This window comes from Phalangium opilio, unplaced genomic scaffold, assembly GCF_054372755.1.
Source record: "Phalangium opilio isolate 3A_F unplaced genomic scaffold, DU_Popi_V2 ptg001675l_1, whole genome shotgun sequence".
Lineage (NCBI taxonomy): Eukaryota > Metazoa > Arthropoda > Arachnida > Opiliones > Phalangiidae > Phalangium > Phalangium opilio.
In genome coordinates this window covers 2,073,229-2,087,266 of record NW_028324261.1, presented here as the reverse complement: position 1 = coordinate 2,087,266, position 14,038 = coordinate 2,073,229, and the positions used below count along the sequence as shown (strand labels likewise).

General features: G+C 47.8%; 6 non-coding genes across 6 annotated transcripts; all 6 read right to left on the bottom strand.

Moving 5' to 3' along the window:
* Positions 1–2,522: 2,522 nt before the first annotated feature.
* TRNAI-GAU (transfer RNA isoleucine (anticodon GAU)) lies at positions 2,523–2,595 on the bottom strand. The gene has a single exon. It is a non-coding gene; the product is annotated as a tRNA-Ile (tRNA).
* Positions 2,596–4,084: 1,489 nt separating this feature from the next.
* TRNAI-GAU (transfer RNA isoleucine (anticodon GAU)) lies at positions 4,085–4,157 on the bottom strand. The gene has a single exon. It is a non-coding gene; the product is annotated as a tRNA-Ile (tRNA).
* A 1,489-nt stretch (positions 4,158–5,646) lies between these two features.
* On the bottom strand, positions 5,647–5,719 carry TRNAI-GAU (transfer RNA isoleucine (anticodon GAU)). Its single transcript has one exon. It is a non-coding gene; the product is annotated as a tRNA-Ile (tRNA).
* Positions 5,720–8,183: 2,464 nt separating this feature from the next.
* Positions 8,184–8,256, bottom strand: TRNAI-GAU (transfer RNA isoleucine (anticodon GAU)). Its single transcript has one exon. It is a non-coding gene; the product is annotated as a tRNA-Ile (tRNA).
* A 2,904-nt stretch (positions 8,257–11,160) lies between these two features.
* TRNAH-AUG (transfer RNA histidin (anticodon AUG)) lies at positions 11,161–11,233 on the bottom strand. The gene has a single exon. It is a non-coding gene; the product is annotated as a tRNA-His (tRNA).
* A 1,927-nt stretch (positions 11,234–13,160) lies between these two features.
* Positions 13,161–13,233, bottom strand: TRNAH-AUG (transfer RNA histidin (anticodon AUG)). Its single transcript has one exon. It is a non-coding gene; the product is annotated as a tRNA-His (tRNA).
* Positions 13,234–14,038: the final 805 nt, after the last annotated feature.

The following is a 14,038-nucleotide window of genomic DNA, read 5'->3' as shown; positions in this document are numbered from 1 at the left end:
GTTACATCTGAGACGTCACAACACCTCTCCCGGATGGGCTCGAACCACCAACCTATTGGTTAACAGCCGAACGCGCTAACAATTGAGCCACGGAAGCTAAGAAAATAAATGGTTATCACGTATTATGGAAAAAGTTTGACTTTTCACGCTACATCTGAGACCTCACAACACCGCTCCCGGATGGCCTCGAACCACCAACCTTTCGATTAACAGCCGAACGCGCTAACCATTGAGCCACGGAAGCCCAAAAATTAAATGTTCGTCAGGTATTGTGGAAAAACTCTGACATTTTACGTTACATCTGAGACGTCACAACACCGCTCCCGGGAGGGCCCGAACCACCAACCTATTGGTTAACAGCCGAACGCTCTAATCATTAAGCTACGGAAGCCCAAAAATTAAATGTTCGTCAGGTATTGTGGAAAAACTCTGACATTTTACGTTACATCTGAGACGTCACAACACCGCTCCCGGGAGGGCCCGAACCACCAACCTATTGGTTAACAGCCGAACGCTCTAACCATTGAGCCACGGAAGCCCAAAAATTAAATGTTCGTCAGGTATTGTAGAAAAACTCTGACATTTTACGTTACATCTGAGACGTCACAACACCGCTCCCGGGAGGGCCCGAACCACCAACCTATTGGTTAACAGCCGAACGCTCTAACCATTGAGCCACGGAAGCCCAAAAATTAAATGTTCGTCAGGTATTGTAGAAAAACTCTGACATTTTACGTTACATCTGAGACGTCACAACACCGCTCCCGGGAGGGCCCGAACCACCAACCTATTGGTTAACAGCCGAACGCTCTAACCATTGAGCCACGGAAGCCCAAAAATTAAATGTTCGTCAGGTATTGTGGAAAAACTCTGACATTTTACGTTACATCTGAGACCACACAACACCGCTCCCGGATGGGCTCGAACCACCAACCTTTCGGTTAACAGCCGAACGCGCTAACCATTGCGCCACGGACGCCCAAAAATTAAATGGTCGTCAGGTATTGTGGGAAAATTTGGGTTTTTACGTTACATTAGAGATCCCACAACACCGCTCCCGGGTGGGCTCGAACCACCAACCTTTCGGTTAACAGCCGAACGCGCTAACCATAGCGCAACGGAAGCCCAAATATTAAATGGTCGTCAGGTATTGAGGTAAAACTTTGACTTTTTACTTCACATCTGAGACCTCACAGCACCGCTCCCGGATGGGCTCGAACCACCAACCTTTCGGTTAACAGCCGAACGCGCTAACCATTGCGCCACGGACGCCCAAAAATTAAATGGTCGTCAGGTATTGTGGAAAAACTTTGGCTATTTACGTTACATTTGAGATCCCAAAACACCGCTCCCGGGTGGGCTCGAACCACCAACCTATTGGTTAACAGCTGAACGCGCTAACCATTGCGCCACGGAAGCCCAAAAATTAAATGCTCGTCAGGTATTGTGGAAAAACTCTGACATTTTACGTTACATCTGAGACGTCACAACACCGCTCCCGGGAGGGCTCGAACCACCAACCTATTGGTTAACAGCCGAACGCTCTAACCATTGAGCCACGGAAGCCCAAAAATTAAATGCTCGTCAGGTATTGTGGAAAAACTCTGACATTTTACGTTACATCTGAGACGTCACAACACTTCTCCCGGATGGGCTCGAACCACCAACCTATTGGTTAACAGCCGAACGCGCTAACCAGTGAGCCCCAGAAGCTCAGAAATTAAATGGTTGTTAGGTATTGTGGATAAGTTATGACTTTTTACGTTACATCTGAGACCCTACAGCACCTCTCCCAGGTGGGCTCGAACCACCAACCTTTCGGTCAACAGCCGAACGCGCTAACCATTGCGCCAAGGAAGCCCAAAAATTAAATGGTAGTCAGGTATTGTGGAAAAACTTTGGCTTTCTACGTTACATTTGAGATCCCACAACACCGCTCCCGGGTGGGCTCGAACCACCAACCTTTCGATTAATAGCTGGACGCGCTAATTATTGCGCCACGGAAGCCCAAAAATTAAATGTTCGTCAGGTATTGTGGAAAAACTCTGACATTTTACGTAACATTTGAGACGTCACAACACGGCTCCCGGATGGGCTCGAACCACCAACCTTTCGGTTAACAGCCGAACGCGCTAACCATTGCGCCACGGACGCCCAAAAATTAAATGGTCGTCAGGTATTGTGGAAGAACTTTGGCTTTTTACGTTACATTAGAGATCCAACAACAACGCTCCCGGGTGGGCTCGAACCACCAACCTTTCGGTTAACAGCCGAACGCGCTAACCATTGCGCAACGGAAGCCCAAATATTAAAAGGTCGTCAGTTATTGTGGAAAATCCTTGACTTTTTACGTCACATTTGCGACCTCACAACACCGCTCCCGGAAGGGCTCAAACCACCAGTCTTTTGAATAACAGCTGAACGCGCTAACCATTGCGCCACGGAAGCCCAAAATTTAAATGGTCGTCAGGTGCTGTGGAAAAACTATGACATTTTACGTTACATCTGAGACCTCACAACACCGCTCCCGGATGGGCTCGAACCACCAACCTATTGGTTATCAGCCGAACGCGCTAACCATTGAGCCACGGAAGCTCAGTAATTAATTGGTTGTCAGGTATTGTGGAGAAACTCTGACTTTTTACGTTATATCTGAGACCCCACAAAACGCTCCCGGAGGGGCTCGAACCACCAACCTTTTGAATAACAGCTGAGCGCACTAACCATTGCGCCACGGAAGCCCAAAAATTAAATGTTCGTCAGGTATTGTGGAAAAACTCTGACTTTTCACGTTACATCTGAGACACCACAAAACGCTCCCGGATGGGCTCGAACCACCAAACTTTCGGTTCGTCAGTTATTGTGGAAAACGTTTGACTTTTTACGTTACATCTGAGACCTCACAACACCGCTCCCAGATGGGCTCGAACCACCGAACCTATTGGTTAACAGACGAACGCGCTAACCATTGAGCCACGGAAGTTCAGAAATTAATGTTTGTCCCGTATTGTGAAAAAGTTTGACTTTTTACGCTACATCTGAGACCCCACAACACCTCTCCTGGGTGGGCTCGAAACACCAACCTTTCAGTTAACTGCTGAACGCGCTAACCATTGCGCCACGGAAGCCCAAATATTAAATGGTCGTCAGGTATTGTGGAAAAGCCTCGACTTTTTACGTCACATCTGAGACATCACAACACCGCTCCCGTGTACGCTCGAACCACCAACCTTTCGGTTAACAGCCGAAAGCGCTAACCATAGCGCAACGGAAGCCCAAATATTAAATGGTCGTCAGGTATTGAGGTAAAACTTTGACTTTTTACTTCACATCTGAGACCTCACAGCACCGCTCCCGGATGGGCTCGAACCACCAACCTTTCGGTTAACAGCCGAACGCGCTAACCATTGCGCCACGGACGCCCAGAAATTAAATGGTCGTCAGGTATTGAGGTAAAACTTTGACTTTTTACTTCACATCTGAGACCACACAACACCGCTCCCGGATGGGCTCGAACCACCAACCTATTGGTTAACAGCTGAACGCTCTAACCATTGAGCCACGGAAGCCCAAAAATTAAATGCTCGTCAGGTATTGTGGAAAAACTCTGACATTTTACGTTACATCTGAGATCCCAAAACACCGCTCCCGGGTGGGCTCGAACCACCAACCTATTGGTTAACAGCTGAACGCGCTGACCATTGCGCCACTGAAGCCCAAAAATTAAATTTTCGTCAGGTATTGAGGTAAAACTTTGACTTTTTACTTCACATCTGAGACCACACAACACCGCTCCCGGATGGGCTCGAACCACCAACCTTTCGGTTAACAGCCGAACGCGCTAACCATTGCGCAACGGAAGCCCAAATATTAAAAGGTCGTCAGTTATTGTGGAAAATCCTTGACTTTTTACGTCACATTTGCGACCTCACAACACCGCTCCCGGAAGGGCTCAAACCACCAGTCTTTTGAATAACAGCTGAACGCGCTAACCATTGCGCCACGGAAGCCCAAAATTTAAATGGTCGTCAGGTGCTGTGGAAAAACTATGACATTTTACGTTACATCTGAGACCTCACAACACCGCTCCCGGATGGGCTCGAACCACCAACCTATTGGTTATCAGCCGAACGCGCTAACCATTGAGCCACGGAAGCTCAGTAATTAATTGGTTGTCAGGTATTGTGGAGAAACTCTGACTTTTTACGTTATATCTGAGACCCCACAAAACGCTCCCGGAGGGGCTCGAACCACCAACCTTTTGAATAACAGCTGAGCGCACTAACCATTGCGCCACGGAAGCCCAAAAATTAAATGTTCGTCAGGTATTGTGGAAAAACTCTGACTTTTCACGTTACATCTGAGACACCACAAAACGCTCCCGGATGGGCTCGAACCACCAAACTTTCGGTTCGTCAGTTATTGTGGAAAACGTTTGACTTTTTACGTTACATCTGAGACCTCACAACACCGCTCCCAGATGGGCTCGAACCACCGAACCTATTGGTTAACAGACGAACGCGCTAACCATTGAGCCACGGAAGTTCAGAAATTAATGTTTGTCCCGTATTGTGAAAAAGTTTGACTTTTTACGCTACATCTGAGACCCCACAACACCTCTCCTGGGTGGGCTCGAAACACCAACCTTTCAGTTAACTGCTGAACGCGCTAACCATTGCGCCACGGAAGCCCAAATATTAAATGGTCGTCAGGTATTGTGGAAAAGCCTCGACTTTTTACGTCACATCTGAGACATCACAACACCGCTCCCGTGTACGCTCGAACCACCAACCTTTCGGTTAACAGCCGAAAGCGCTAACCATAGCGCAACGGAAGCCCAAATATTAAATGGTCGTCAGGTATTGAGGTAAAACTTTGACTTTTTACTTCACATCTGAGACCTCACAGCACCGCTCCCGGATGGGCTCGAACCACCAACCTTTCGGTTAACAGCCGAACGCGCTAACCATTGCGCCACGGACGCCCAGAAATTAAATGGTCGTCAGGTATTGAGGTAAAACTTTGACTTTTTACTTCACATCTGAGACCACACAACACCGCTCCCGGATGGGCTCGAACCACCAACCTATTGGTTAACAGCTGAACGCTCTAACCATTGAGCCACGGAAGCCCAAAAATTAAATGCTCGTCAGGTATTGTGGAAAAACTCTGACATTTTACGTTACATCTGAGATCCCAAAACACCGCTCCCGGGTGGGCTCGAACCACCAACCTATTGGTTAACAGCTGAACGCGCTGACCATTGCGCCACTGAAGCCCAAAAATTAAATTTTCGTCAGGTATTGAGGTAAAACTTTGACTTTTTACTTCACATCTGAGACCACACAACACCGCTCCCGGATGGGCTCGAACCACCAACCTTTCGGTTAACAGCCGAACGCGCTAACCATTGCGCAACGGAAGCCCAAATATTAAAAGGTCGTCAGTTATTGTGGAAAATCCTTGACTTTTTACGTCACATTTGCGACCTCACAACACCGCTCCCGGAAGGGCTCAAACCACCAGTCTTTTGAATAACAGCTGAACGCGCTAACCATTGCGCCACGGAAGCCCAAAATTTAAATGGTCGTCAGGTGCTGTGGAAAAACTATGACATTTTACGTTACATCTGAGACCTCACAACACCGCTCCCGGATGGGCTCGAACCACCAACCTATTGGTTATCAGCCGAACGCGCTAACCATTGAGCCACGGAAGCTCAGTAATTAATTGGTTGTCAGGTATTGTGGAGAAACTCTGACTTTTTACGTTATATCTGAGACCCCACAAAACGCTCCCGGAGGGGCTCGAACCACCAACCTTTTGAATAACAGCTGAGCGCACTAACCATTGCGCCACGGAAGCCCAAAAATTAAATGTTCGTCAGGTATTGTGGAAAAACTCTGACTTTTCACGTTACATCTGAGACACCACAAAACGCTCCCGGATGGGCTCGAACCACCAAACTTTCGGTTCGTCAGTTATTGTGGAAAACGTTTGACTTTTTACGTTACATCTGAGACCTCACAACACCGCTCCCAGATGGGCTCGAAAGACCGAACCTATTGGTTAACAGACGAACGCGCTAACCATTGAGCCACGGAAGTTCAGAAATTAATGTTTGTCCCGTATTGTGAAAAAGTTTGACTTTTTACGCTACATCTGAGACCCCACAACACCTCTCCTGGGTGGGCTCGAAACACCAACCTTTCAGTTAACTGCTGAACGCGCTAACCATTGCGCCACGGAAGCCCAAATATTAAATGGTCGTCAGGTATTGTGGAAAAGCCTCGACTTTTTACGTCACATCTGAGACATCACAACACCGCTCCCGTGTACGCTCGAACCACCAACCTTTCGGTTAACAGCCGAAAGCGCTAACCATAGCGCAACGGAAGCCCAAATATTAAATGGTCGTCAGGTATTGAGGTAAAACTTTGACTTTTTACTTCACATCTGAGACCTCACAGCACCGCTCCCGGATGGGCTCGAACCACCAACCTTTCGGTTAACAGCCGAACGCGCTAACCATTGCGCCACGGACGCCCAGAAATTAAATGGTCGTCAGGTATTGAGGTAAAACTTTGACTTTTTACTTCACATCTGAGACCACACAACACCGCTCCCGGATGGGCTCGAACCACCAACCTATTGGTTAACAGCTGAACGCTCTAACCATTGAGCCACGGAAGCCCAAAAATTAAATGCTCGTCAGGTATTGTGGAAAAACTCTGACATTTTACGTTACATCTGAGATCCCAAAACACCGCTCCCGGGTGGGCTCGAACCACCAACCTATTGGTTAACAGCTGAACGCGCTGACCATTGCGCCACTGAAGCCCAAAAATTAAATTTTCGTCAGGTATTGAGGTAAAACTTTGACTTTTTACTTCACATCTGAGACCACACAACACCGCTCCCGGATGGGCTCGAACCACCAACCTTTCGATTAACAGCTGAACGCGCTAACCATTGCGCCACGGAAGCCCAAAAATTAAATGCTCGTCAGGTATTGTGGAAAAACTCTGACTTTTCACGTTACACCTGAGATACCACAAAACGCTCCCGTATGGGCTCGAACCACCAAACTTTCGGTTCGTCAGTTATTGTGGAAAACGTTTGACTTTTTACGTTACATCTGAGACCTCACAACACCGCTCCCAGATGGGCTCGAACCACCAACCTATTGGTTAACAGCCGAACGCGCTAACCATTGAGCCACGGAAGTTCAGAAATTAAATGTTTGTCCCGTATTGTGAAAAAGTTTTGACTTTTTACGCTACATCTGAGACCCCACAACACCTCTCCTGGTTGGGCTCGAAACACCAACCTTTCGGTTAACTGCTGAACGCGCTAACCATTGCGCCACGGAAGCCCAAATATTAAATGGTCGTCAGGTATTGTGGAAAAACCTCGACTTTTTACGTCACATCTGAGACATCACAACACCGCTCCCGGGTACGCTCGAACCACCAACCTTTCGGTTAACAGCCGAACGCGCTAACCTTTGCGCCACGGAAGCCCAAATATTAAATGGTCGTCAGGTATTGTGGAAAACCCTCGACTTTTTACGTCACATCTGAGACATCACAACACCGCTCCCGGGTACGCTCGAACCACCAACCTTTTGAATAACAGTTGAGCGCGCTAACCATTGCGCCACGGAAGCCCAAAAATTAAATGTTCGTCAGGTATTGTGGAAAAACTCTGACTTTTTACGTCACATCTGAGACCTCACAACACCGCTCCCGGATGGGCACGAACCACCAACCTTTCGGTTAACAGCCGAACGCGCTAACCATTGCGCCACGGACGCCCAAAAATTAAATGGTCGTCAGGTATTGTGGGAAAATTTGGGTTTTTACGTTACATTAGAGATCCAACAACAACGCTCCCGGGTGGGCTCGAACCACCAACCTTTCGGTTAACAGCCGAACGCGCTAACCATTGCGCAACGGAAGCCCAAATATTAAAAGGTCGTCAGTTATTGTGGAAAATCCTTGACTTTTTACGTCACATTTGCGACCTCACAACACCGCTCCCGGAAGGGCTCAAACCACCAGTCTTTTGAATAACAGCTGAACGCGCTAACCATTGCGCCACGGAAGCCCAAAATTTAAATGGTCGTCAGGTGCTGTGGAAAAACTATGACATTTTACGTTACATCTGAGACCTCACAACACCGCTCCCGGATGGGCTCGAACCACCAACCTATTGGTTATCAGCCGAACGCGCTAACCATTGAGCCACGGAAGCTCAGTAATTAATTGGTTGTCAGGTATTGTGGAGAAACTCTGACTTTTTACGTTATATCTGAGACCCCACAAAACGCTCCCGGAGGGGCTCGAACCACCAACCTTTTGAATAACAGCTGAGCGCACTAACCATTGCGCCACGGAAGCCCAAAAATTAAATGTTCGTCAGGTATTGTGGAAAAACTCTGACTTTTCACGTTACATCTGAGACACCACAAAACGCTCCCGGATGGGCTCGAACCACCAAACTTTCGGTTCGTCAGTTATTGTGGAAAACGTTTGACTTTTTACGTTACATCTGAGACCTCACAACACCGCTCCCAGATGGGCTCGAACCACCGAACCTATTGGTTAACAGACGAACGCGCTAACCATTGAGCCACGGAAGTTCAGAAATTAATGTTTGTCCCGTATTGTGAAAAAGTTTTGACTTTTTACGCTACATCTGAGACCCCACAACACCTCTCCTGGGTGGGCTCGAAACACCAACCTTTCAGTTAACTGCTGAACGCGCTAACCATTGCGCCACGGAAGCCCAAATATTAAATGGTCGTCAGGTATTGTGGAAAAGCCTCGACTTTTTACGTCACATCTGAGACATCACAACACCGCTCCCGTGTACGCTCGAACCACCAACCTTTCGGTTAACAGCCGAAAGCGCTAACCATAGCGCAACGGAAGCCCAAATATTAAATGGTCGTCAGGTATTGAGGTAAAACTTTGACTTTTTACTTCACATCTGAGACCTCACAGCACCGCTCCCGGATGGGCTCGAACCACCAACCTTTCGGTTAACAGCCGAACGCGCTAACCATTGCGCCACGGACGCCCAGAAATTAAATGGTCGTCAGGTATTGAGGTAAAACTTTGACTTTTTACTTCACATCTGAGACCACACAACACCGCTCCCGGATGGGCTCGAACCACCAACCTACTGGTTAACAGCTGAACGCTCTAACCATTGAGCCACGGAAGCCCAAAAATTAAATGCTCGTCAGGTATTGTGGAAAAACTCTGACATTTTACGTTACATCTGAGATCCCAAAACACCGCTCCCGGGTGGGCTCGAACCACCAACCTATTGGTTAACAGCTGAACGCGCTGACCATTGCGCCACTGAAGCCCAAAAATTAAATTTTCGTCAGGTATTGAGGTAAAACTTTGACTTTTTACTTCACATCTGAGACCACACAACACCGCTCCCGGATGGGCTCGAACCACCAACCTTTCGATTAACAGCTGAACGCGCTAACCATTGCGCCACGGAAGCCCAAAAATTAAATGCTCGTCAGGTATTGTGGAAAAACTCTGACTTTTCACGTTACACCTGAGATACCACAAAACGCTCCCGTATGGGCTCGAACCACCAAACTTTCGGTTCGTCAGTTATTGTGGAAAACGTTTGACTTTTTACGTTACATCTGAGACCTCACAACACCGCTCCCAGATGGGCTCGAACCACCAACCTATTGGTTAACAGCCGAACGCGCTAACCATTGAGCCACGGAAGTTCAGAAATTAAATGTTTGTCCCGTATTGTGAAAAAGTTTTGACTTTTTACGCTACATCTGAGACCCCACAACACCTCTCCTGGTTGGGCTCGAAACACCAACCTTTCGGTTAACTGCTGAACGCGCTAACCATTGCGCCACGGAAGCCCAAATATTAAATGGTCGTCAGGTATTGTGGAAAAACCTCGACTTTTTACGTCACATCTGAGACATCACAACACCGCTCCCGGGTACGCTCGAACCACCAACCTTTCGGTTAACAGCCGAACGCGCTAACCTTTGCGCCACGGAAGCCCAAATATTAAATGGTCGTCAGGTATTGTGGAAAACCCTCGACTTTTTACGTCACATCTGAGACATCACAACACCGCTCCCGGGTACGCTCGAACCACCAACCTTTTGAATAACAGTTGAGCGCGCTAACCATTGCGCCACGGAAGCCCAAAAATTAAATGTTCGTCAGGTATTGTGGAAAAACTCTGACTTTTTACGTCACATCTGAGACCTCACAACACCGCTCCCGGATGGGCACGAACCACCAACCTTTCGGTTAACAGCCGAACGCGCTAACCATTGCGCCACGGACGCCCAAAAATTAAATGGTCGTCAGGTATTGTGGGAAAATTTGGGTTTTTACGTTACATTACAGATCCCACAACACCGCTCCCGGGTGGGCTCGAACCACCAACCTTTCGATTAACAGCTGGACGCGCTAATTATTGCGCCACGGAAGCCCAAAAATGAAATGTTCGTCAGGTATTGTGGAAAAACTCTGACATTTTACGTAACATCTGAGACGTCACAACACCGCTCCCGGATGGGCTCGAACCACCAACCTCTCGGTTAACAGCCGAACGCGCTAACCATTGCGCCACGGACGCCCAAAAATGAAATGTTCGTCAGGTATTGAGGTAAAACTTAGGCTATTTACGTTACATTTGAGATCCCAAAACACCGCTCCCGGGTGGGCTCGAACCACCAACCTATTTAATAAAAGCCGAACGCGCTAACAATTGAGCCACGGAAGCTCAGAAAATAAATGGTTATCACGTATTATGGAAAAGTTTGACTTTTCACGCTACATCTGAGACCTCACAACACCGCTCCCGGATGGGCTCGAACCACCAACCTTTCGATTAACAGCCGAACGCGCTAACCATTCGCCACGGACGCCCAAAAATTAAATGGTCGTCAGGTATTGTGGAAAAACTCTGACATTTTACGTTACATCTGAGACGTCACAACACCTCTCCCGGATGAGCTCGAACCACCAACCTATTGGTTAACAACCGAACGCGCTAACCATTGCGCCACTGAAGCCCAAAAATTAAATTTTCGTCAGGTATTGAGGTAAAACTTTGACTTTTTACTTCACATCTGAGACCTCACAACACCGCTCCCGGATGGGCTCGAACCACCAACCTTTCGGTTCATAGCCGAACGCGCTAACCAATGCGCTACGGAAACCCAAAAATTAAATGTTCGTCAGGTATTGTGGAGAAACTTTGGTTTTTACGTTACATTTGAGATCCCACAACACCGGTCCCGGGTGGGCTCGAACCACCAACCTATTGGTTAACAGCCGAACGCGCTAACAATTAAGCCACGGAAGCTCAGAAATTAAATGGTTATCACGTATTGTGGAAAAGTTTTGAATTTTTATGCTACATCTGAGACCCCACAACACCGCTCCCGGGTGGGCTCGAACCACCAACCTATTGGTTAACAGCCGAACGCGCTAACCATTGAGCCACGGAAGCTCAGGAATTAAATGGTTGTCCCGTATTGTGGAAAAGTTTTGACTTTTTACGCTACATCTGGGACCCCACAACACCTCTCCCGGGTGGGCTCGAACCACCCACCTTTCGGTTAACTGCTGAACGCACTAACCATTGCGCCACGGAAGCCCAAAAATTAAATGTTCGTCAGTTATTCTGGAAAAACTCTGACATTTTACGTTACATCTGAGACCTCACAGCACCGCTCCCGAGAGGGCTCAAACCACCACTCTTTTGAATAACAGCTGAACGCGCTAACCATTGCGCCAGGGAAGCCCAAAAATTGAATGGTTGTCAGGTATTGTGGAAAAACCTTGACTTTTTACGCCACATCTGAGACCTCACAACACCGATTTCGGGTGGGCTCGAACCACCAACTTACTGGTTAACAGCCGAACGCGCTAACCATTGAGCGACGGAAGTTCAGAAATTATATGGTTGTCTCGTATTGTGGAAAAACTCTGACTTTCTACGTCACATCTGAGACCTCACAACACCGCTCCCGGGAGGGCTTAAACCACCAGCTTTTGAATAACAGCTGAACGCGCTAACCATTGCGCCACGGAAGCCCAAATATTAAACGGTCGTCAGGTATTGTGGAAAACTCTTGACTTTTACGTCACATCTGAGATCTCACAACACCGCTCCCGGATGGGCTCGAACCACCAACCTTTCGGTTAACAGCCGAACGCGCCAACCATTGAGCCACGGAAGCTCAGTAATTAAATGGTTGTCAGGTATTGTGGAGAAACCTTGACTTTTTACGCCACATCTGAGACCTCACAACACCGGTTTCGGGTGGGCTCGAACCACCAACTTACTGGTTAACAGCCGAACGCGCTAACCATTGAGCCACGGAAGTTCAGAAATTATATGGTTGTCTCGTATTGTGGAAAAACTCTGACTTTTTACGTTACATCTGAGACCCCACAAAACGCTCCCGGAGGGGCTCGAACCACCAACCTTTAGAATAACAGTTGAGCGCGCAAACCATTGCGCCACGGAAGCCCAAAAATTAAATGTTCGTCAGGTATTGTGGAAAAACTCTGATTTTTACGTCACATCTGAGACCTCACAACACCGCTCCCGGATGGGCACGAACCACCAACCTTTCGGTTCGTCAGTTATTGTGGAAAACGTTTGACTTTTTACGTTACATCTGAGACCTCACAACACCGCTCGCAGATGGGCTCGAACCACCAACCTATTGGTTAACAGCCGAACGCGCTAACCATTGAGCCACGGAAGTTCAGAAATTAAATGTTCGTCAGTTATTGTGGAAAAACAATGACATTTTACGTTACATCTGAGACCTCACAACACCGCTTTCGGGTGGGCTCGAACCACCAACCTTTCGGTTAACAGCCGAACGCGCTAACCATTGCGCCACGGAAGCCCAAATATTAAATGATCGTCAGGTATTGTGGAAAAACCGCGACTTTTTACGTCACATCTAAGACATCACAACACCGCTCCCGGGTACGCTCGAACCACCAACGTTTTGAATAACAGTTGAGCGCGCTAACCATTGCGCCACGGAAGCCCAAAAATTAAATGTTCGTCAGGTATTGTGGAAAAACTCTGATTTTTACGTCACATCTGAGACCTCACAACACCGCTCCCGGATGGGCACGAACCACCAACCTTTCGGTTCATAGCCGAACGCGCTAACCATTGAGCCACGGAAGCTCAGGAATTAAATGGTTGTCCCGTATTGTGGAAAAGTTTTGACTTTTTACGCTACATCTGGGACCCCACAACACCTCTCCCGGGTGGGCTCGAACCACCAACCTTTCGGTTAACTGCTGAACGCACTAACCATTGCTCCACGGAAGCCCAAAAATTAAATGTTCGTCAGTTATTGTGGAAAAACTCTGACATTTTACGTTACAACTGAGACCTCACAGCACCGCTCCCGGGAGGGCTCAAACCACCACTCTTTTGAATAACAGCTGAACGCGCTAACCATTGCGCCACGGAAGCCCAAAAATTGAATGGTCGTCAGGTATTAAGGAAAAACCTTGACTTTTTACGCCACATCTGAGACCTCACAACACCGGTTTCGGGTGGGCTAGAACCACCAACTTACTGGTTAACAGCCGAACGCGCTAACCATTGAGCCACGGAAGTTCAGAAATTATATGGTTGTCTCGTATTGTGGAAAAACTCTGACTTTTTACGTCACATCTGAGACCTTACAACACCGCTCCCGGGAGGGCTTAAACCACCAGCTTTTGAATAACAGCTGAACGCGCTAACCATTGCGCCACGGAAGCCCAAATATTAAATGGTCGTCAGGTATTGTGGAAAACTCTTGACTTTTTACGTCACATCTGAGACCTCACAACACCGCTCCCGGATGGGCTCGAACCACCAACCTCTCGGTTAACAGCCGAACGCGCCAACCATTGCGCCATGGAAGCTAGAAACTTATATGGTCGTCAGGTATTGTGGAAAAACTTTGACTTTTTACGTCACATCTGAGACCTCACAA